At 46.8% G+C, this 25264-nt stretch overlaps 2 protein-coding genes across 4 annotated transcripts in view; both read right to left on the bottom strand.

The window, feature by feature from the left end:
* LOC132230218 (kininogen-1-like) overlaps nucleotides 1–25264 on the bottom strand; it is a 433809-nt gene that overhangs the window by 188155 nt on the left and 220390 nt on the right. The gene's annotated exons all lie outside the window — the stretch shown is intronic.
* Nucleotides 1–25264, bottom strand: part of ST6GAL1 (ST6 beta-galactoside alpha-2,6-sialyltransferase 1) — a 123307-nt gene that overhangs the window by 69316 nt on the left and 28727 nt on the right. For all 3 annotated transcript variants that reach the window (XM_059687318.1, XM_059687317.1, XM_059687316.1), the window contains one exon: nucleotides 20733–20865. The gene's annotated coding sequence lies outside the window, so the exon portion shown is untranslated. The remainder of the gene's footprint in view (nucleotides 1–20732; nucleotides 20866–25264) is intronic.

Genomic DNA, 25264 nt, shown 5'->3' with positions numbered 1-25264 from the left:
CCCTCCCTAAAACCTGAGAGGCACCCTTCCAGATCCCTTCCCCCTCCCATCAGCCTCCTCTGTGACCAGCTTCCTGCCAGCCCTGCAATGCCCATGCCCATGGAGTTCAGCCTCAGCCATGGGTCCACTCACTCTGTACCCCATAACACACAGAATGCAGCCAGCCCCCTCTGGCATCTCCCCCAGACTCCACATCATATCTTTTATAACTGGCCATCTATACAAAAACTTTACATGTACTCCTTTTAATGTAACCACTAGCATAAATCTTAGTGCTTAGGATACAACAGCGAAAAAACTAAATGAAGATCACTGCCCTTAGAACTTTATATTCTAGCAGAGGAAGACCAAGAAACACACATGAAATTAGTAAATTATTTAGTATCTCAGAAGATGCTAAATGCTAAGGGAAACAAAGCAGAGAGGCAGAGAATGGGAAAAGGAGGATCTGAAGGACTGGCTTAAGGCAGGTTTCCTTTTTTTTTCTTGATATTTTTTCCATTGATTTTTTGAGAGAGTGGAAGGGATGGAAGGAGAGGGATGGAAGGAGAGGAAGAGAGAGAAAGGGAGAGAGAGATAGACATCAATGTGAGAGAAACATATTGATTGGTTGCCTCCTATGCATGTTCCCCAACCAGGGCCAGGAATTGAACCTGCAACCAGCAATTCAGTAGTCACTTCAGCTTTTAACAAAGCCTATAGATTGCCCTTAGTCTATAAGAAACCTCACTGAGTTTTGTCATAAAGCTGAAGTTGCAAACAGAAGGTCAATGAACCAAGGTAAGGATCAAGCCTTTCTTTAAGCTCTGATAGGACAATATTCCCTGACTATGTTTTATAATTTATATGCTCACAGAGTGGACATTAAGGAAAGAGGAAGAAGAGCCAGAAATATGGATAAGAGATAGAAAGATATCTGCCCACCATCAGTCCCTTCCTTACTTTGCATAGTGGCTCAACTCCACTTCCACTGGAACCTTAATGCATCAAAGTCCTCCTCAAGTCATGCATGCATAGTCAGGCACTGGGCTTTAAAGAACTGACCCCTGGACCAGCACACCCCATATGTGGTGTCACTGACTACTTGACCACAAGTGACAGGGGCCTTGAAGACAACTCACTCCATTTGCAAATAGTTTTGAGTTTAGTTTTAGAATGTAGATTTACTGATCCAGAATCTACTTCCCCTGACTTCTACCCTTAAGATCTAATTCGAGACTAATGTACTTTTAAAAGATAAAAATCTTGCATGATAAAATATCCTTTCAATAAAATTATATTACAACTAAAGGCCTGGTGCACGAAATTCATGCACAGGGGAGTGGGGGGAACTCTCCAATCCAGGACCCCTTGGGGGATGTCCAACTACTGTCCAAACCGGCAATCTGGGACCACTGGCTCCTAACCACTCACCTGCCTGCCCACCTGATCATCCCTAACTGCTCCCCTGCCGGCCTGATCACCCTAACCACCTCTGCCTCGGCCCCCACACCTGGGACCCAGGCTTCCCTCTTCCAGCCAGCCACAGGCACCTGGGACCCGGGCCAACTTCACCCGGGCCGGCTGCAGGCGCAGGCGCCCAGGACCATGGGCGGCTTCACACGGGCCCCAGCTTTGTCAGAAAGGACGTTCGGAAGGTCGTCCAGAAGATGTCCGGTCTGTTCAGTCTAATTAGCATATTACCTTTTATTAATATAGATACTCACTGCTAATATTTACTGAGGGCCAAACATGAGCCACAACTTACAGACAGGAAAAAGTAGAATATAGTGTTTTCTGAACTTGTCAGATTTTACTATTATTCTAGGTAACTTTTACATCTTCTGCTCCCCAGGCCCTACCCCAACCAGGCTGAATCAGAACCTGAGACTGAGCCTGGCAATTGCTCTTTCAACAAGCCTCAGGTGATTCTTAGGATCAGGCAAGTTGGAGAACTGGTGGCATAGTGGACCCAATGTAGCATACTTAGGACCATCATTTATTCAAGATGTGACCTTGGGCAGCTTATTTAACTTCTATTAAATTCATAATAACAGCATCTACCTATAGAGAAATAAATAAGATGCCATAAGCCACATAGCACAAGTCCTGTCAATACAGTCATCATCACTGATCCCAATGACCCTAGAAAAATAGCATCCCTATTATTTTTGCTCGGTGCTACACAATTAGCAATTAAAGTGCTTGAGAACAGGATTTAAACTCAGATCTGACTATCTCCAGGCCTGAGTGCTGATACCAGGGGAAGAAATAATTAAGTGGGCAGGAGGCCCAGTAGTGCAGAATGACCTACATATCGAGGTCCTGGCTCCAAATTCATGCTTGGACCCAGCTCATATTGCATTCTCAGGAGCAGCCATCAGGCAGCAGCTCCGGCCAGCAAGATGCCCCCAGCACCACAGTAAGGAAAGAAAGTTGGCCTTGGACTTTCTCCTGTTTCTGCTTCTACTCCTCCTGCATGCCACCCTTCTCCCCTTCCTTTTGGGGTCATCTACAATTCCCACTGTTTCTACGGGTGTCCATCCAGTTATGCCCTAAGGAGTTCCTCTCCTGGAAGGCAGGGCAGGGACAAAGTTTGAGAAGCTGGCTTGGAGGGTAGGGCAGGCCATGCTTCATTCCCCAGCTTTAAGGCATTGCATTACTACTTCAGTCATCTCTCTCTCTCTCTCTCTCTCTCTCTCTCTCTCTCTCTCTCTGTCTCTCTCTCTCGGCTCATTTGCAATAATGCCGTCAGCACAGTGCTGTAAAACAATCAATACCACCACAGCCATAGCCTATCACCTCTCCTTCTCTGAAGTCCCTCAACATTGCATTTCAGTTCAAAGGAGATCACCTGTGATTCATACCTTGGTGCATAGTTTTATTAATGAGCCCCCATTTGTTTGTTCACACAAATATGCCCCAAGTACAGGTGTTACAAAAATAAATAGTGCCCAATCCCTGCTCCTGAGGCCTTAGAAGAAGAGAAAGACCCATAAATTGGTGGATGGAAGTCTACGTAAGGCATTAAGAACTAAGGGCTAGGTGGCATCAACTCTGCTAGAAAAAGTCAGAAACAATGTTCATCCTGGATTTGGAAGAATAAAAGTTTGACAGGCAGAAAAAGGCATGTGCAACAGAAAGTAGTTCAAAGGCTCAGTCATGAAAGTGGGTCCATTGTACTCAGGGCATGGTGAGAAGCTTTAAGGGGTGAGGGTATAAGAGCTGCAGTGATAGGAAATGGGGTTCAGCAGAATTGTCTGGTCCAGAATTGTTTCTTGTCCAAGTTTATCCTGAAAGAAACTGGGACTGGTGGAGGTTTTCTGAGCAAACCAGCAAACCAGTAACATTATTAGATGATTGTCTCTAAACCAGCAGTTCTCAACCTGTGGGTCATGGGGGTCGAACGACCCTTTCACAGGGGTCGCCTAAGACCATCGGGAAACACATACATAATTACATATTGTTTTTGTGATTAATCACTATGCTTTAATTATGTTCAATTTGTAACAATGAAATTGGGGGTCACAACATGAGGAACTGTATTAAAGGGCCGCGGCATTAGGAAGGTTGAGAACCACTGCTCTAAACTCAGTGTTGCGCTCCTGGTGCTAAAAAGGAGCTTTGATGGAGCAGGAAGAGGTGAAGTGGAGCCAGAGATAGAGGAGAAGGTGTGAGAGACCATCTTTCTTCATCCCTGGGTTGGCCTGTAGCACCACCATCCACCTCACCATCTGGCCTGGCGGATTTTGAACTCTAGTCAAGCCCTCACTGGAATACCAGGCTCCAGAGCAGGTTTGCAGAGTATTGGGAAGAAGTAAAGATGAGAGACAGAGGAGTTAGGACAGATGCAGGGATAACCTGAAGGTAAGCAAGGAAAATATTATTCTGTCTGGTGGCTTGCAATGTCCTGAAAGGAGCATGCGATTGACCTGGGTTCAAAGCCTACCTCCACCATTTTCTACCTTCATGACCTTGGTAATTCACTTAATCTCTCAGAGGCTGTTTACTCATCCATTAAGTCAAGGTAACAAGCCTTGTTTATCTTGTTCTGAGAATTAAACTATAGACATTCCTCATTTTATTGCTCTTTGTTTTACTGGGAGACTCACTTTATTGTCGTGGTCTAGAACTGAACCCGAAATATCTCTGAGGTATGTCTGTAATGTATTTCAAGTGGCCAGCATAGCACCCAGTGTAAGCAGTAGTGGATCTGTAAATATTACTAAACTTATTCTATTTGGGGGAGGGGGCCAGCAGACTAGAAAGATCTTCGAAAATTGCAGAACCCCCTGAAGCACCAGGATGGAATCAGCCTCCCACGATGCTCACTTCGCTGCTGGGAATTCCTGGTGAGACCCTGATCAACCCCTCCCAAGCTGCCTTCAGCCCTCCTGGGCTGTTTGCAGTTTCTGCAGGATAGTCTCACATTTCCCACCTGAGCCTGTGAGCCTGGGAGCGTGTGGGCCTTGCAGCTCAGGGCTTTTCAGAGGGCTCATATGACAACCTGGCAAGGCGCAGCTGTTCCCGGCAAGAGCATTAATAATCCAGGCCTTTTTCCGCAAACTCTGGCAAACAGTCTAAAGTGACAAGTGAAAACACTGGGTCCAAATTCTCACTGGGGCTGGGGGCAGAGGAGGCCAAAATACTTGACTTTATCAGGGCTAAATCGTGGAACTGAATCAGACCTGCTTGCAGGGAAGTGGGGGGCATGCGTCTTGCATCATAAACTTCTGTATTGCCTACAGGGGATTTCAGTGAAAAGGTTCAGAACCAGGGCAGAGAGAAAGGAGTCCATGTGACTTGGTGGCTGAGGAGTGAACTGGGCTGTGGGTTTCATGTCAGCAACAACCAAAAGAACACAGCAGCCACCACAGGCAGCCCAGAGACCTATAAAGAGCAAGCCCATCCCCCTCACAGACATGGGTAGGTCTCAGCAGGATTTTAGTCTCCTTTGCTTACACTGTATCAGCACAAAATATAGTGCCTGGCACGATGGCACCCAGTTAATATGAAAGATTGAGCAAACATGGGGTATAGAGGGAGAACACATATTTCAGATCCAGCAGCACCAGTTAGTAACTGGGCAAACCTAAACAAGTCATTTGCTCTCTCTGAGCCTCAGTCTCTTCATCAGAAAAATGGGTTAATGGCATGTACTTTGAAAGGTTCTTATAAGAAATAACTGAAATAATCTATGTAAAATCCCCTACAGTAATGTAGGTAGCGTTCAGTAAATTGACTTCTCAGAATTCGAGAATTGGTCTTCGAATACAGATTAGACTTTAAGTATCAACTCTGTTTCTAATTCTTTTTTTAAATATATTTTATTGATTTTTACAGAGAGGAAGGGAAAGGGATAGAGAGTTAGAAACATCGATGAGAGAAACATTGATCAGCTGCCTCCTGCACACCCCCTACTGGGGATGTGCCCACAACCAAGGTACATGCCCTTGACCAGAATCGAACCTGGGACCCTTCAGTCCGCAGGACAATGCTCTATCCACTGAGCCAAACCGGTCAGGGCTGTTTCTAATTCTTACAGTGAGGGGGGAAAAGATGGGGGGAAACAAAAAGAGAATGTAAAACAATTGAAGATAATACATCATAGGAAAGGAAAGACCTCTAAAGTCACACCTTCCTGTGTGACCTTGAACAAGTCACATACTTCTATGGGTCTCAGAATTCTCTGTGGTAAGTTGGGGGGTTGAATTGGATCAGTGGTCTTCTAACTGTGCTCCAGAAACCCTAGATAGTCTGTGGAAATCCTAAGAGGCTATCTCAGGGTAAGGAGAGAGACAAGTGTGCCCCCATGCAGCTTCAGGAAGCTTGGGGGCTTTCTATTGAAGAAACAGTTCCACAGTTGGTCCTTAGCCCTTTGCAATCTAATGCTTTCCCCAAGGTCCAGCATCCCCTCCCAATTACCAGTTCTCTCCAGACACATAGTCCAAGGCTAGACTAAGGCAAGGAAGGTACCTACGGTGCAAAATTAAGGAGGCCCTCACTCTCAGGATTGTGCAAGTACGGGTTGGCACCCAATTGTGAGGGCCTCCTTAAATGTTGCACCCGAGACACCTGGCCTCATGCTAGTACCAGCCTTGAGTCCCTAGCCCTTCTTCAGTGCCCATCCTCACTCACCTCTTTGGCATTTGGCACTGCCTGCCACCCTCTCTGGAAATTTCTCACCAGCCCTCCATGGCACTGCCTTCCATGGGGACAGTGTTGAGTGCTTGGCTTCCTTCTGGCTCCTCTTTCCTCCTGTCAAGAGGAGTGGAATAAAGAGAGAAATGGAGGGGAGAGAAAAGCATGGGGGAAGAGGGGCCATTGAGTCTGGCTTTTGACAGGCTGAGTTTGAGGGGTTGGTTGAAGTGCAACAGGCAGGTGGGCAAGGCAGGTATGGACCCCAGGAGAAGTGGTCAGAACAGAGATTTTCTCCCCTCACCTGGCAGAATCTTCTCTCCCACAGACTTCTTTCTTTTCCCCACTGCTCCTGCCCAAGTCAGGTCCATGTCACCTAATATTTGCACCCTCATGGTCCCCTCTCAACCCATGCCTGCTTCCCTCACTGCAAAATTCCTCTCCCAAGTCCAGCTCTGAATAATCATGCCCTTCCTGGGAGACTTAAAATGGTGTCTTCCATGTTTGCTCCACTAAGTCCAAATTTCTCAGTCTAGCACACAAGACTGCGCTCCCTCCTAACCCCCACGCCTCCAAGCAACACCCACCACATGCAAATGTGCCGCTAAACTATATGTCACCTACTGCACCACCACTCCCTGCATCTGCCCTGGGCCTGCTGTCCTGCTTTTGCTCGAGCTCTTTCTTCCCTCAGTGCACCCTCACTCCAACGGTATCTATTGAATCTTTGTACCTTTAACAGCAAACCCACTTTCTTCTCTTCCCTGGTCGGCATCCAGGCCTGCCAAAGCCTAGAGCTGTTTACAGATGTTGGAGAGTACACTTCCCTTTCTGCTCAACCAATAATGTCAGTGCATTACCAATTTAGGCATACCTCAGCGATATTGAAGGTTCAGTTCCAGACCACGAAAGCGAATGTTTCAGTTTGTAAAAAACACATCTGTGACATGCAATAAAGCAAAGTGCACTGAAACAAGGTATGCCTCTATTGCAAAAACAAGGCCCTAGCCCGGTCCTCAGTTAAGAGCTACAGGGTAAAAACAAATACCTGCACAGCAGCTGCCAGGAGACCCAGACACCCAAATGCGTTACATTAGGAAGTTTGTCAGCTGCAGGGAAGCAGCCATCTCCACCTGGTTATCGCTTTATTTCCTTCTGCACCTAGCCCAGCTGTGGGTGCCAGCAGGTTCTCAGTAAATACAAGTGAATTAAATTAATGAGATTCTCCTGCCGGTAGCAGATAAGTAATTCCAGAAAAAATAATTATGGAACTCTTTTCATGAGAAGTAATTTTCTTGCCTTCTCCATGTAACGATGACCCCACCAATAATGGGAATGTTCTAAAACCGAGTTGTGCTGATGGTTGCATAAGTCGGTAAATTTACTAAAAAACAAACAAACAAAAAACTTAATTTACACTTAAAGCAAGTTAAAGTTGTTTTTTAAAATCTGTATAATGAGCCCTGGCCAGGTGGTTCAGCTGGTTGGAGCATCATCCCGTAAACCAAAAGGTTTCAGGTCCAGCAGCACCGGTCAGGGCACAAACCTACGATAAGGGTTCAATCTCCAGTCGGGGCACATACAGGAGGCAGCTGATCCATCTCTCTCTCTCCTGTTCTCTCTAAAAATCAATAAAAGCATATCCTCAGGTGAGGGTTAAAAAAAAATAATGAAAGTAGAATGGTGATTGCAAGGATCGGAGTTAAGTGGCAAAACGGAAACTGTTAGTGAAAACAGTTTCCATTTTGCAAGATGAAAAATGTTCAGATCATTGGAAAACATATATTTAACACTACTAAACAGTACACTTAAAAATGGTTAAGTTGGGCCCTAGCTGGTTTGGCTCAGTGGATAGAGTGTCGGCCTGAGGACTGAAAGGTTCCAGGTTCAATTCCAGTCAAGGGCACATGCCCAGGTTGTGGGCTCGATCCCCAGTAGGGGACATGCAGGAGGCAGCCGATCAATGACTCTCTCTCTTCATTGATGTTTCTCTTGCTCGCTCGCTCTCTCTTTCCTTCCCTCCCTCCCTCTCTCCCTCTCCCTTTTTCTCTGAAATAAATAAAAATATTTTTAAATGGTTAAAATTGTAAATTTTATTCTAGGTCTATTTTACCACAATAAAAACTTTTTAAAGATAGAATAGAATAGAACAAAATACAATACAAAAATCTGTATAATAATCAAAACCACCCTGATGGTGCACTGTGTTGGTTGAGTAATAAGCTGACTGAATCATGTGCACACTCAAAAACAAGCAATAAAAAAGAAGGCACAGCTTTGTAGGGCCTGGCTCTGAGCTTAGTCTAAGTCCCCCTAGAACAGCCATGGGCAAACTACGGCCCGCGGGCCGGATCCAGCCCGTTTGAAATGAATAAAACTAAAAAAAAAAAAAAAAAAAAAAAAAGACTGTACCCTTTTATGTAATGATGCTTACTTTGAATTTATATTAGTTCACACAAACACTCCATCCATGCTTTTGTTCCAGCCCTCCGGTCCAGTTTAAGAATCCATTGTGGCCCTCGAGTCAAAAAGTTTGCCCACCCCTGCCCTAGAATCATGCAAGGTAAAGGTCACTACTGCTGCTGCACAGGCAGGTGGTTGAGAGTCTGGGGACCAGTCATGCGCTGTCCTTCAAGGTCAAGGCTGCTACATCCTCCTCCTCGTCTCTTCCCACAGTGTGTGTGAGCCTGTCCTGGGTGCACACCAGGCTCAAGGAACAGAACTGTGTCTTTAGATCCAGAGCCCCACTCACACCTGGACAGCCCATGCCCAGTCCAGGCCTCCAAGGAGCAGCCCATTCCCCTGGAAAAGCACTTCCCACCTATTCCAGTTCCAATCTCAACATCACAACATGCTGATGCTCCAGAGAACCCATGGTGAGCCTTCCCCTTCCCCCCATATGCTCCTAAGTGGGGAGCCTGAGGCCCTTCTGGTTCTCATAGCAGGGTGCACGCCACATGAGGTTCCATCTGCCCTAGCACAGAGGTATCACAGCATAAGGACTAAAAGGGTAGATTTAAGTGTCAGACCATCTGAGTTCAAATCCCAACTTACTCAGCAATTACTAGCTATGAGACGTCTGTGCCTCAGTTTTCTCCTTTTTTCACAAATTGGAGATAATAGTACTTAACTCAGGATTGTGGGGGGAATTAAATGAGTTACTATGTAGAAAGCACTTTGTACCTGGCACATAAGTGTAATTGCTAGCTATCATTGTTATTTTTTCCAGCATTAGAGGGGCCTCTCCATCTATAAGTGGAGATAACAGGAGATGCTAAGTGTAGAAAGGGCCTTTGGTCATGGCAGCTTCCCTCGACACTGAGAAAATAATCATCCTGGGTCAACTCTAGCGGTTCTTCGCCTCAGCCATAGGTTGTGATGTTGAAACACTGGAATCAGGAAGGGCTTGGTGGAGAGAACTTACCCCACAGGACATTACAAAATCAGCACAGGTTGTTGGCTCACATATGGGGAAATATATGTATACACTTCCCTATATATAATGGTCTGGCCCTCTGGCAACTTCAGCGCAAAATCATAGCTAATTTGCCTACAAACCTCAGATGGTCATAATAGTCTGGACACTTAGTATACATCCTATCTAATAATAGACAAACATGGTAATTAACCATACATCCGCTACACTTCCCATTGGCTAATCAGGGTGATATGCAAATTAACTGCCAACCAAGATGGCGGCTGGCAGCCACACAGCTGAAGCGAACATGAGGCTTGGTTGCCCCGGCGATGGAGGAAGCCAAGATTCACCACTTGCTGCTGCCAGGCTCTGAGCTGCACTCTAAGCAACTATGTTGCAGTTATAGAAGCTAAACAAATCCCAGGTACCTGCTTTCAGCCAGCCGGCTTCAGAGCTGGAGCTGCAACAAAGTTTCAATTACAGAAGGTAAATAAATCCCAGAATAAAAGAAAAAAAGGAGAGACTGGGAGCTTCAGTTGCAAGCTTGGCCCACCTGAAAACAGCCTTCAGCCCCTCATCCAGACTGGCCAGGCACCCCAGTGGGGACCCCCACCCTAAAGAGGGTGCGGGTAGCCTGAAAACAGCCATCAGCCCCTCATCCAGGCTGGCCAGGCACCCCAGTGGGCACCCCCACCCTAAAGAGGGTGCGGGCAGCCTGAAAACAGCCATCAGCCCCTCACCCAGGCTGGCCAGGCACCCAAGCGGGACCCCCACCCTGATCTGGGACACCATTCAGGGCAAACCAGCCGGCCCTCACCTGTGCACCAGGCCTCTATCCTATATAGTAAAAGGATAATATGCAAACTTACCCTAACAGCAGAAAGACTGGGAATGACTGGTCACTATGACACACACTGACCACCAGAGGGAAGATGCTCAATGCAGGAGCTGCCCTCTGGTGGTCAGTGAGCTCCCACATGGAGGAGCTCTGCCCAGCCACAAACCAGGCTGATGGCTGACAGTACAGCGGTGGTGGTGGGAGCCTCTCCTGCCTCCTCAGCAGCGCTAAGGTTGTCTGACTGCAGTTTAGGTCTGCTTCCCGCTGGCAAGTGGACATCCCCCGAGGGCTGCCGGGCTGCCAGAGGGATGTCTGATTGCCAGCTTAGGCCCAATCCCCTGGGGAGAAAGCCTCAGCCAGCAGATGGTCATTCCCCAAGGGGTCCCAGACTGTGAGAGGGCACAGGCCAGGCTGAGGGACCTCCCCCTTGAGTGCACAAATTTTTGTGCACCGGGCCTCTAGTCCTATCTAATAATAGACAAACATGGTAATTGACCATACCTTCGCTACACTTCCCATTGGCTAATCAGTGTGATATGCAAATTAACCGCCAACAAAGATAGCGGCTAATATGAAAACTGCAGGCAGGGCAGGACAGTGCCATCCTGCCTGCCCCACCGCCATCTGGGCCTGCTATTTGTGACCTGGGGCGGTGGGGTGGGACAGCACCATCCCACCTGCCCTGCCACCATCTGGGCCTGCTATCTGTGACCCAGGGCAACGGGCTTCCGTGTGTGACCCGACCCGGGGCAGCCGGGCAGTGCTGCAGCAATCGGCCAGCCCGCCCGGGTGTCCCGTGTGCAACCCTACCCGGGGCAGCCAGGTGGGGCAGCAGCGATACACCGGCCCGCCCAGGTGTCCCGTGTGCAACCTGACCCGGGGCGGCGCCCCAACCCCCGGATCGGCCCTGCCGTGTGCGTGGCCCGGGGAGGTGGGGCAGGCACCGAGGGATCGGGCCTGCCATCTGCCACCTGGGGAGCAGGCCTAAGCCAGCAGGTAGTTATCTCCCGAGGGGTCCCAGACTGTGAGAGGGTACAAGTGGGGCTGAGGGACACACTCCCCTCCCCCACCAATGCACAAATCTTTGTGCACCGGGCCTCTAGTATGTATATGTGTGTGTGTGTGTGTGTGTATATATATATATATATATATATATATATATATATATATATATATATACACACACACTAGTAGCCTGGTGCACAAGATTCGTGCACTGGGATGGGGGGGAAGGGGCCCCTCAGTCTGGCCTTCACCCTCTCCAATCTGAGACCCCTCAGGGAATGTCCAACTACCTGTTTGTGCCCACACTTTTAACAGATAACAGCTCCATTGTTTTTTCTTTCTTATGCCTAAAACCATTGGAATTAGTAGGTATTCAAAGTGTATATACATTTTGGGGGGACACCCTGTATATCTCTAGTCAGCGGTGCAAGAAACCAACAGCAGATTTGGAACCCCCAGACAGGGAACCTCGCTCACTCCCCACATGTCTCCCCACTTCACTTTCCACCTTCGTGGGCAGCAGGAGAATCAATGTTTTCTCTCATTAATTCAGAAAAGCATGTCCTGTCACCCGCTGCCCGGCAGGAGTGCGCTAGGCCCCAAGCAAGCGAGGCTCAGTCAGGGCAGCCTTCGCTCATGTGTGCTGGCACCCAAAGTGCACATTCCTCCTCTACAGTCACCCCGACTATCCCACTGTTTCACTGAGAGGACGGAATTCCTCTCCGCCTCTGGGTTATTGATCTTGAACGCTGACTGAAGGCACCTCAGCGAGGGCCGCCCGTGCCCACCAAGTGTGTCTATCTGCACCTGCTCCTGCCTCAGCACCTGCATTAACCCCCCAGAGGTGATCTCGTAGCTGCACTGGCCTCCATGGGAACAGTGCATCACCACTCTGCCCTCTCACTGTCATCTCACAGACGCCCACTCTCAGCACCCAGACACTCTCCAAAGGACGTGAGCACATCAGAGGGGATGTGTGCACATCCTGTGGGTGTGTTAGACATGCTGGGTTGATGGAAGTGCGGTGGAGAGGCGGGGGGAACTTGTGCACACCTTGGTTTACAACTGTTGCAGGCGCGGGAGGGTGACAGTGTGCTGGGGGATGTTATCACGCCATGGGGGGATGTGCACACCAGAGGCCTCTGGCTTTGCAGATGCGCAAACCCCCATGGTGCGGCCAGGAGGATGTCAGTCTGGCCCGCCACGGTGGCTGTCCCTGTGATCCTGCACCTTCTGGGCCAGGAGGCGGATCTTGAGCAGCCACTCCTGGGCGCTGATGGCCTGCAGGCGCTACTTCAGCTCAGCCTGCAGGCTCCGCTTGGCATGCTCACAGCTGTCACCACCGCCATGTGGGGAGTACAGGCCGCCCTCCACTGGCCTGCCTCCCCTGTCCAGAGGCTCTCTGCGCTGCTCACCTGCCCAGAGTGACTGGGGCTGGGAGGAATCTAGGCGTCCTGCCCTGCCCAACCCCAGCCGATCCGCCCCTGTGCAAGCTGCCACCCCGCTGGGAAGGGTGATGGATCCAGGTCCTGGGACCGTGGACAGCCTCAAGCGCTGCCCCCCGCCCGCCAGGACATGGATCCGGGTCCCAGACCGCGGACAGCCTCAAGCACTGCCCCCCGCCCGGCAGGGTCACAGATCTGGGTCCCAGACCGCGGAGAGCCTTGCCCACTGCCACCCACCTACAGTATGCAAATTAGCCGCCATCTTGTTGCTTCAGGGTGGGGGTCCCCACTGGGGTGCCTGGCCAGCCTGGATGAGGGGATGATGGCTGTTTGCAGCTGGTCATACCCCCTTCAGGGTGGGGGTCCCCACTGGGGTGCCTGGCCAGTCTGGGTGAGGGGCTGAGGGGCGTTTTCAGATTGGCGGGTGACTGAAGCTCCCAACCTCTCCTTTTTTTCTTTTTTTTTTATTCTGGGATTTATTTACCTTCTATGGCTGTCACTGGAGCTGAGAGCCAGCTTTAGCTCTGAGGCTCGGCTCCAGCTCTGAGACCTCAGCTGCTGAAAGCAGGTACTGGGTTTGTTTGGTTCTATAATTGAAACACTGTTGCAGTCCTGCTGGCTGAAGCCCGGCTGGCTGAAAGCAGGTTTCTGGAGCTTGTTTAGCTTCTATATTTGCAGCATTGTTTCTTAGAGTGCAGCTCAGAGGCCGGCAGCGGCAGATGGGGAACCTTGGCTTCCTCCATCACAAGCAAGCCTCCTGTTTGTTTCAGCTGCCTGGCTGCCGGCCGCCATCTTGTTTGGCAGTTAATTTGCATATCCTGCTGATTAGCCAATGGGAAGGGTGTCGGGGTTATGGTCAATTTGCATGTTTCTCTTTTATTATAGTATATATATATATATATATATATATATATATATATATATATATATATATATATATATACATTTCTATAAAATATCACTTTCCTGGGGCCACTCAAACAATGAAGAAGAAAGAATTTCCTCTTGCTTCTTACATTTAAAAAGTACAGACTGAGGTCTAGAGTCACACAGCCAGACCTGAGTGACAAGAAGAGTAAGAGCTACACAATTAGTCATTAGAGAAATGCAAATTAAGGCCATAATGAGATACCACTGCCCACCTATTAGAACAACTAAAAAATATAACAGCACATCACCCTGGCTGGTATTGCTCAGTAATTTGAGTGTCGGCCTGCACCCTGGAGGGTCTTGGGTTTGATTCCCAGTCAAGGGCATGTACCTGGGTTGCAGATTCAAACCCTGCCCTGGTTAGGGCACATGCAGCCAATCGATGTGTCTCTCTTACACCTATGTTTCTCTCTCTCTCTCTTCTCTCTCTCTCCCCATTCCCCTCCCTTCCACTCTCTAAAAATTAATGCAAAAAATATCCTCATTCCTTGGGTGAGGAATATGAAATATATATATATATATATATATATATATATATATATATATATATATATTCACAACACCAAATGCTGGAATGCTGGTAAGGAGGTGGAGAGAGTAAATCTCTCTGATGTTGCTGGTGGGAATGTGAAATGATACAGCCACTGTAGAAAGAGTTTGGCAGTGTCTTTTAAAATTAGCGATATACTTATCATACAACTCAGCAATTGCATTCCTGGATATTTATCCTGGAAAAACAAAAATTTATGTCTACACAAAACATTCACATGATTGTTTATAGCAGCTTTATTGGTAATAGTCAAAAACTGAAAATAACCAAAATGTCTTTCAATGGGTCAATAGTGGAATGGTGGTTCATCCGTACCATGAAATACCTCTCAGCAATGAAAGGAGCAAACTTAATATTCTCAATTACCTGGATGGACCTGAATGAAATGCATTATGATGAGTGAAAACAAGCTAGTCTCAGAAGATTGCATAGTGTATAATTCTATTTATAGAACATTCTCAAAATGACAAAATCATACAAATGAAAAGTAGGGGAGGGAGCTAGGCCAGTGTGACAATGAAGGGGTGGCATGAGGGAGTTGTTTGAGATGATGGAACAGTCTGTATTGATTGCAGTGATAGCAACACTCATCTACCCAATCGAGAAAATGACATAGAGAACCATACACACATTGTACCAATTTCAGATTCCTGGTTTTGATATTGTGCTATAATTATGTAAGATGAAATCACAGGAAGAAACGAAATAAAGGATGCACCAGGCACCTCTGTAGTATCTTTACAACTTTCTGTAAATCTATAACTGTTTCCAAATAAATAAAAAAATTTTTAAGGAGGTTCACAGCCAATAAGTAGGGCTACTGTGATTCTAGTCCTCACCTTTCTACTCCCAAATCCTAGTGCTCCCATCATATTATTTACAATTTTGCATGCACCTGACATTCTGTATCTCATGCCTTTGCACGTACAAACTTCTACCTAGATGTCCTTCCCCCATCTAGCTAATTTATAATTTCCTTTAAAACCCAATTGACACATCTTCTCCTCTAAGACGCTTCCCTGGCTTCACCCAAGATTACTGACCTTCCTTCGCACTTCCTATGCATAGCACTTATTCAACTGAATTGTGACCCTAACTCTAACCCACCCCATGCAAGCTACAGAATTGGAAAATATATTCACAAGCATCTCCCAGTAAAGCACTACTAGTCTGTAGAATATATAAAGAACTCATAACTCAATTGTAAGAAAACAGATAACACCATTTTTTTTAATGGACAGAAGATCTGAACAGACATTTTACCAAAGGAACTATGCAGATGGCAAATAAAAATATTATATAAAAATATAATAAACATAATTAATCTGTAGGGAAATGCAAATAAAACCACAAAAAGAGAACCACACATCTGTTAAATAGCTAAACTTAAAAAGACTTGACTATATCAAGTGTTGGCAAGAAAGTGGAACACCTGGGTCATTCATGTACTGCTGGTGGGAGTTAAAATGGTACAACCTCTCTAGAAAACAGTTTGGCAGCTTCTTAAAAAATTAAACATACCCTACTATATGATCCAGCCATTTTACTCATTGGTATTTACCCAAGAGAGCAGAATGCATATGTTCTCACAAAAATTTTTTCACACATGCTTATAGTGGCTTTATTTCAATAGCCAAAAAACTGGGAGCAACCCAAATGTCTGTGAATAGGTGAATGGATAAACAAATTGTGGTATTTCCATACAACGGGATGCAATTCAGCAACAAAGGAATGAACTATTGATATACACAACATGAATGAATACCAGTAGAATTATACTGATGTAAGTAGAGTGAATACATATATTATGCTAGAAAGTGCAAAGTAACCGAAAGTAATAGAAAGCAGATTAGTGATAGCCTGGGCATGGGAGGCAAGGACATAGAGAGGGGCAGGAGGCAAAGATAAGGTGATGGAGAAAACTTTGGGGGGTAGTGGTTATATTCATTAAAATTTGATTGGGGGAGAATTTCATTAGTATATACAAATGTCAAAACTCATCAAGTTGTGCAATTTAAACAGCCATTGGTTTTTGTCGATTATACTTCAGTAGAGATATATGAAAAAAAAAATGAGTACCACTTAATGGTCATCTAATTTGTGAGAAAACATTACATAAGTAATTATTAATCTTCACTCTAGGTAGTTATTATTCATCCCATTGTACAGATCAGGTCAGAAAGGCCAGGGAGTCTGTAGCTATGGTCAAGCCAGCTCAAAACCAGGTCAAAGGTCTCCAATGCTGGGGCACTTTTCTCTGTGTTGTGATGCCTTCCCACAGTGGTGAATTCCCAGTGTGAAGCCATAGGTGACAGTCCCCTGGCCTAAGCAAGTCCTAGTCTAGGAAGGATCTGAAAGAAGGAGGGTGAAGGGCTGGCATCACTGAGAAGCCAAGGATCCCTGGCATTATTGAGAGGACATCTTCTCCATACTGGGTTGCAATTAGCCACAAATTCCTCTAACAACCAAACCCAACCCATCACAGGGACTGGGCCAGACAAGCTGAAGCAGAAAGCAGGCTATAGCTGCTCCCTAGAACATTCCTCCCTACGCAGCCAGAGGATTTGGTGTGAGGGACCCTGACTGGGCATTCAGAAGAATAGACTCGTTTCACTTGTGTCATAGACAAGATCATTCCCCTTCTGGGCCTCCATTTCCTCAAATGTAAGATGTGGAGGCCAACCAACAAGCTTTCCAAAGAACCCTTTCAGCCCTGATTCACATTCTGAGTGCCCTACTGATTGGAGACTTTTCTCCGGAAGTTGACCAGGTGCCACTGATGGAAAGGATTCCTGATTGCCTACAAAACTGTACACTCAGCTCCCCCACCACCCCAGCTCTGCTGGAAAAGAAACCTACCCGACTTATCAGTGCCTACCCATTCACTCCTTCAACCATGCCGCCTCCTCCCTTGGCCCTACCTCTCTGCAAGAGTCTTCCAAAGACGCTGACCCACCTTTGGCTGCTCTGTTCCCCAGTTAGCAGACTGAACTATTTTCAGAAGTCTGGGAACCCTGGGACACAGAGCAGTTTGAGACATAATTTCCCCCTCTAGAATTCTTACAAAAGATTGGAGCTGAGTAGTTACAGGATGGTATACGTCGTATACAATCTTGATGTAGGGAGCTCCTCCCCTTGTCACACCTGTATACCAAAGGATGAGCCAGAATTTCCTGGGCAAACAGGCTGGGATATTTGGATAGGCACACAGTACGCTTTCAGTAAATATCTATGAATTGAATTAAATCCCTCTTGCCAACGGAATAATCTCTTACCCAAATACAGAGGAAAACCAAACAGATCCACCTCAGTATGTTCCCCTGGAGAGAGAGCACTGAGAGTCCAGGCTGAGAAAGCCCCTGCTTCTAACTGGCTGAGGGATGTGAGGCCACCAGCATGCCACCTCACTCCTGGGGCATCACAGGAATAAGGAAACTACACTAAAGGCCTCTGGATGCTCCCAGCTCCGATGCTATCTTACTGTATGCGGAAGAGCCACTGAAACTGAAAAGAACAGTGTGGCCCTTTGTAAAGCTCTAAGCACTTTAAGCTGCAACTGTTCAGGTAGCTTCAAAGACAGAATGATGTTCCTCAGGGAAAGTGGCCCTGCTTGCTGAAACTTGGCCTGGGAACTCCAATCCATGTGGGCCAGTGCTTGCTGTGAAAAGTGCTCACTAACTTTGAGGAGCTGTGGAGGTCACAGACAGGCTTAGTTTACATCTCTGTTGCTTACCAGGTGTGGAATATTGGGCAGGCTCTTCACCTCTACAAGACTCAATGTAAACTTCTGCGCGTGGTGATAGAAATACCTACCTTGCTAGGTCATTGCAGAATTAAATGAGATCATGCAGGCAGAACACAAAGCACAGTGCCTGGAGCCATCATGAGCTCAAACACCCTTCCTTCCCCATACACATAACCTAAAGGTCCTCAGAATAAGATCTTCTCAGCTGATTTCACTGGCTTAGAAAACCAGGCCCCTGTTGAGGAAGGGGGCTTAATTTCTAGCACTCCAGAGGGACACCTCATGATGTACATTGGGCCTGTGGAAGCAGGTGCAGGAGAGGGACTGAGAAGGACAGAGGCACCCAGAGACCATCCACCATTCCCCCTTACCAGTCCTATGCAAGTGCTCAGTGAGCAAGTGGCCTCCAGAGTGGTGTCCCATCCCATCCTCCCCGCCTGGTTCCCTGCCTCCCAGGAGCACAGACCTTCACCTCAGGCAGAAAAATCACCCGCTGTGGAGTCTGGCTTCTTAAAATGAGGGTGTAAGACCAGATAGCCTCTAAGGTCCTTTCCACCTTTAGCATTTTGTGAACTACAACTCTACAGAGTCAACTGATGCTTAACTGATGCCTTACCTTCTCTCATCCCCTCCTTCAGGACTGAGGAAACAGGTGAGGAGAAGGAACCAAGAGGTTCAAAAAGTAGAGGGAGAGGGCAGAAGCTGGGGCTCCATTATGCTAATTTAATTAGCTCTAATCTGCTGACAGCAGGGCCTTGAAGAAAGAGGCTTTTGTTTAAATTTCACATTTGGCAGGAAGTGCCCCTTCTCCTCCTCCCTCCTCTAACCCCCCACCTCTCCAACCCCCATTAGAGTTTATGAGTCAAAAGCTCTGATTTCAGTCCTGGCTCTCACAACTGGTAGCGCTGGGGCTTCCTGTTCACACTTCTCTGACCAACTTCTTGATTTTTCCAGCAAGGAAATTTGCCCCAGATGTTGGTCAGTAAATGGAGAGTTTTCATCTGCCCTTATGAAAGGATGTCAGTAATTCACAGATTCCCCCAAGTAGCAAGAGCCAACGGGGGAAATGCCAGCGACTTCGCTCCATCAATAAACCAGCTGTAGCCAGTTTGGCTCAGTAGATAGAGCATCCACCTGAGGACCAAGGCACGTACCTTGGTTGCAGGCTCCTCTGCAATCCAGGCCCTGGTCGGGGCTCGTGCAGGAGGCAACCAATCAATGTGTTTCTCTCACATTGATGTTTCTCTCTGTCTTCCCCTCTCTCTTCCACTCTCCCTAAAAATCAATGGAAAAATATGCTCGGGTGAGGATTAACAAAAAAATTAAATAAAAATAAACCAAAGGTTTACCAATCAACTAAACCCTCTCCGTCCATAAGGAGGGAGCCACACAGAATGCAATGCGTTTTATTTCCACTCTCTTATAGGACTCTCACAACTGTCTTATGGGATAATAACAGAAATCTCACTCTCATTCATTCATTTAACAAATGCTTATTGAGCACCCACTGTTCACAGGAGTGGAAGAGGAGGGAGGCACTGGTGAGGTGACTTGCCCATGCCACCCAGCCTGTTGGTGGTAGAGCAAGCTCTGGAACCAGAGATGTTCTGGTAACCTGAATCTCCAGAACAAAACAGCTCTGGTTTGCAGCACTGGCTCATGTCCGCGGTGTAAATTTTCCCACCAAGGCCAATTTCAAGCGGCCAACAATCTTTTAACAACCAGTTTGCCAAATTCCTGAATATTTAAAAATCTGCTCTCAAGAGCCTCCAGACTAGAAACAAGTTCTCCTGCTCCTGAGTGTTCTTTCTGCCTCACCTCTCTACCTCCATGTGAGAGGCGTCAACATGAAGGCTTAAAGAATAACCTTAATAAAAAACACCTGGAGGACTGTTCACAGCAATAGGATTTCAGGCATGTTGTTTCCTCCACATCAGTAGTTTTCCAAATGTCCTATGAGTACATGTTACCTTTATAATCAGAACATACACAGGTAATTAAAGACATTTTTTAGTGAGCTTAATGCAGCAGTGGGCAAACTACGGCCCGCGGGCCGGATCCGACCCGTTTGAAATGAATAAAACCAAAAAGAAAAAAAAGACCGTACCCTTTTATGTAATGATGTTTACTTTGAATTTATATTAGTTCACACAAACACTCCATCCATGCTTTTGTTCCGGCCCTCCGGTCCAGTTTAAGAACCCATTGTGGCCCTCGAGTCAAAAAGTTTGCCCACCCCTGGCTTAGTGGAACGATTTGCAATAACCTCGCACACACAACTTCTGTTACTCTGTTTCCCTTCGATTGGAGAGAGAGAGAGAGAACGAGTTTCCTAGGAGCTCAACTTCCCTTGCAGAAGAGAACAGGTGTACCTAAGTTAAGCATTCACCTGAATCAGGTGCAGTTTTACCTAGAGAATAAACTTACTACCTTTGGAGTTCAAATTCCACCAGCAACTGGGTAGATTCAACTCCCTGTTAAGATTTCAAAAGATCTGCTCTGAAAACTCACAGCCTCTTTTGCCACCAAATGACCTTGCCTCCCAATGGGCTGGGGTGCAAGCAGATGGTTTGAACCAGGAACAACTACTCCTTTCCTGAACCTCGAGGAGAAGGCTTTCACACACTCACCACCACCACCCCAACCAGAGGCATTTTGCCCTCTCTGTCCTCAAGGGGACTTACCTCAGCGCTGGGACGGAGACGTGGCACCAGGGCTGGGTCAGGGTCAAGGAAGCCCGCTCACTTCAGCTGGGACCCATAGCTGCTTTCCTCTGGGCTGCTGGTTGCAGAGGTGGCACAGTGGGCTCTACTTTGCCTGCAGAGAAGAAACAAACAAAGCAAAGTTGCCTGGAGAGCACCAGAAGTGTATTATGCTAATACTTGCAGGAGGGCAAGCACCCTTGCCCCTCCCACTCCCAGCCCTGATCACTCCTCCCGGGTCAGAGCCCCTTCCAGAACAGCCTCACCTGAAGGGGCCAATCTCCTTCCCAGGGTTCAAACCGGCCATCTATTCACCCAGACCTCCCGCTTCTGGAGCTGAGTAATTTCACAGCGAACTGAAGATTAAGCAAAGCAAACTACTCCAGTCACTGAATCCTGATGTTACTTACTCGCTATCATTGGTAAGAAAAATAAGAGTAAACCCCAAGTTTTGTGTTTAGATAAGGCTTGGTGGACAACTGATTTTAATCAACAAATACATTGAGGTTGCTCAAGTCTCCCTGTGAGCTATGGTATATTGTTTATAATGTTACAAATGTAAATTCCATTTCTAATTTATTTTGGGAACATTTTTTAAAAAATATATTTTATTGATTTTTTACAGAGAGGAGGGGAGAGGGATAGTTAGAAACATCGATGAGAGAGAAACATCGACCAGCTGCCTCCTGCACACCCCCTGAGGATGTGCTCGCAACCAAGGTACATGCCCTTGACCGGAATCGAACCTGGGACCCTTCAGTCCGCAGGCCGACGCTCTATCCACTGAGCCAAACCAGTTAGGGCTTGGGAGTATTTTTAACGGAACCTAAATTTTCAACCCATATATTATTATAGCTGTCTGGGTGGATAACATTTGTTTTTAAAGCCATTGTTCTTCTTAGTGCCAAAGAAGTTTATGTACATTCTAGAAATTTTAAAAAATATAATTTAGACAAGAGAAGAAAAGTTATCCATTCTTTCTCCACCCACCCAAGATAACTACAGATAACACACCCTTCCTGGTTTTATTTTATTATCCAGGTTTTTTACAAAGATGCAATAAAACCAGACAATTTATGTGGCTGTGCCGTAAATTTACCCCACCCCCAAAGGCTGGACGTTTAAATCATTTCCAACATTTTTTTTTGGTAATTATAAATAGTGCTTTGTTAAACTTAGTCTCTGGAGGGAAGTCATGGTTATATCCATAAGACAGTCTTAGAAGTCAAATTGCTGAATCAAAGAGTTTCCGAATTTCTCATGTGTAACATTTCTAGTGAAAATGAGTGTGGGCTTCTGGGAGCCTGGGTTTTATATTTCCTGCTCACACTCAGTCCAGCCCAAGTCTCCCCCAATCAAGCTTGGGGAGCGGGTACATGAGTAAGAATTGGTATGGAGGGAAAAAGTGAGAAATCCACTGAGGAACAGAGAAGGAATGTCAATACACAAGGGCGGTGTCCAGGAACAAGAGAGCCCGAGACACAGAGAAACAAGCGTCATCCTGGTGCTAGTAGGAACTGGGCTGACGTAAGATAAAACAGAAGCTGAAGAGAGCCATTTAAGGGCGTGGAAATGTCAAGGTCATACAAAGATTCAGGGCAGATCAGAGCAAACTACAAAGGCATCAGGTGAGATGGAAAAATAAAGAGTCGCTTGCAGCATTGGAGCATTTTGCTTCTGTTTATAATTGATGCTAACAAATCACCAGGAGCCAGAGTCACTATGGGGAGAGTGAGCCAGGTCAGGAAGAGACCTCTACCTGCCAACACAGCTGAGCTGGTGGCCACCCGGGAGCCTGCCAGCAAAGAGCCTTCCCAGGAGAACAGGAGCAAGGTGCTCTTGGAGTGTGGGGACTACTAGCTGCTGACCCACCTGCCTCCTTAATAGGAAGGAGGCCCCCACTCTCCACGCCTCTCTAGCCAGCCTCTCACCTCCCTCCTTTGACTCCATCCAGGCCAAACTTTCAGTGAGAGATGGATGATTCACCAAGTAACCTGTCAAAATAGACTGAATGGATTTCTGTGGCCCTGTGATCCTGGCAAAGACCCTGAGGACAAGTCTCATGCTCCTTCCTAGCTGACCAGCCCCCTTACCACTCCACCCCATGTACCCAGCACTCCAGACTAATAAGGGAATGGGGGGAGGGGGGCGGCGGGGGAAGGAGAGGTGCAGGGGAGGTTTCCTTGGATGCTTTTTAAATTCTTTGGAAGATGGCTTATAGACTTCCAATGTTACTAAAATAGGCAAGTCATTTTACCTGTCCAACCTGCCACTACCCACCCACTTATTCTTTGGGCCTCTCCTGATGGTCAAAGGGTGGAATTTTCATTTAAAAGTAACTCACCCATAAATAAGGGCGCTGGACCAATCAGAGACTTTCAAAACTGCAACTATGAAAAAAGACTACAGCGAGCTGGTGGCAGACCTAAAGCTTAAAGGAAAGGTAGTGAGGGCCGTAGAGAAGCGAATGCCATGCAGGAGATCAAGCGATGAGGCTGTGGGGACCTGCAGAAGCAGAGGAAGTTGGCCTAAGAAGAGAACAGGGCAGAGGCCTGGGGTGAAGCAGACAGGAAACTGTGCAGCCACAGAGAAACCAGATGCATGGTGACTTTCTAGTGGTTGGGAGGCTTATCTGTACTTCCTACTTTTTATTTGTGTAAGCATACCCTGAACCACTTTAATAAACGTCTGAAAAGCTTGGTTTAGACCAGCTCTGGGGTCCCAGCTAGCTCAGGCTCACCGAAGGCTAACGGGGCTGTGCCTGAGAACAGGGCACTCGCCCATGAGCCACTGCTTGGTTTTGTGGTAGGGCTTTGCCCATCCATTGTATCTACTCAAAGCCTTTTTTCTTAACCTTCCTTCCAAAGGTTGTGCCTGGGCTTTGATAGATGAGGCGACTGGAAGGGATAGTCCAAGATTGCAGGTGTAACTTTGCAAAACCATGAGAAATAAACAATAACAGAGCTGTAGAGAGTAGATTCTTCTATTATAAGATTTTTCTATTAAGTGGTTGATACTAACTCCTCCTGATTACAGGGTCCCCTTGCATCCCCTTTGCCCCTGAGCCACCCTGGGCGTCTTGGCAGTTTCAGTAGTGTCTATTTCATGCAGGACCCCACTGTATCCTGTGTGTCTTCTGCTTCCTGACCTCCCCCCTGTTACACCAGGGTTACTGGCTTGACATCTAGATCTGGTTTCACTCCTATTTTCCCAAGACCTAACCAACCAAGCTTTACTTTCCTCTTTTCTCATGTTCAGGGGCTGCCTTCTGCTTTATCCCTGCTGCCCTCACTCCTGCCGGCACTGTCGCCCCACCTTCCGGCCCCTGACAGCTCCTCTGCTAATCTCCTTTCTCCTCCACCCTGTAAGACCCAGAAGCACCAGAAGATAATTCTAAGGAGGAAGAGAGCTGATAAGGGAGAGGCTGCCTTGGCCTCATTAACTCCATAGAGCCTCCAGCAGGTGTTTCCTTCCAGGGTACAGAGTGTGAGGCACTAACCACAGACCAGAACTGGGTTTTACTGAGACCTCCAAGAACCAAACAAGTTCATAAAATGAGCCAAGAACATATACCCCAATGATTTCATGGTCCAGCATCCCTTGATGTAAGAATCCTCCAAGCAGGCCATTACTAAAGGGCTAGGTTTTGAATCAGAGAATATGTTAGCTTGTCACAGAAGCAGGGCTCTGGCCCCAAGTTCTTGGCTTAAATGAGTGATCACCACAAGGCACACAGGAGCCTTGGAGTAAAAGAAAACCTGTTAACACTAGCTCAATTATTCCACATTATCTGGGAGGTGAGCAGTTGTTCTGATTGTTTTTAGAGATGGAAGCTAAATTAGCTAAGAGCTTTTTATTGATTCTTGTGCATGAAACATTCCAAGATCTGGATCTCTGCAAATTTGCTGAGCTCCACAGTGAGATCAGGAGACACTACACCCAAAGAACAGTCAGAACTTCTGCTAAAATCAGAAAACTTCCTAGATCATTTCTGCCCTTCCCTTCCTAAACTCTTGCCCCATGTGAATGGTTCATCTGTGGAGCCCAAACCCAATATCACAGGACACCTATCCTAGACTAAGGGGTAACCACAGGGTTCCTTTATATTTTTAATTTTAAAATTGGGAGCACTCTATGTACTAAATTATTCACTTATTCCTCACACAATCCTGAGGCAAAAAGAGTTCTCTATTTTCAGGTGAGGAAAGAGGGCTTAAGTAAGGAGTCCACACACAAAACTGGTAAGTGACTAAGCCAGAATCCCACAGTAGCCTTCCTCCAAAAGGCCTTTCTTCCTGCCAGTATTAGCAGCTAGGCCAACCTCTTTCAATAGAGCTGAAATTAAAGATGAGCTGAACACTGAATACACAGGTTCTGACAAAAAGAGAAATGGTATAGGAATTTATTTTCCGAGAACCAGAAAAAGGAAGTGCTTCTGCCACGGCCTTACGCAAAATATCAGAGGGAACGTACTCCTGCTGTTTCTTTGTATTGTTACTATGTTTTCTACAGCT

Source organism: Myotis daubentonii, chromosome 3, assembly GCF_963259705.1.
Source record: "Myotis daubentonii chromosome 3, mMyoDau2.1, whole genome shotgun sequence".
In the NCBI taxonomy this organism is placed as follows: domain Eukaryota; kingdom Metazoa; phylum Chordata; class Mammalia; order Chiroptera; family Vespertilionidae; genus Myotis; species Myotis daubentonii.
Note: the sequence above shows the minus strand (reverse complement) of the source record. Positions and strands in the feature narration are given on the sequence as shown.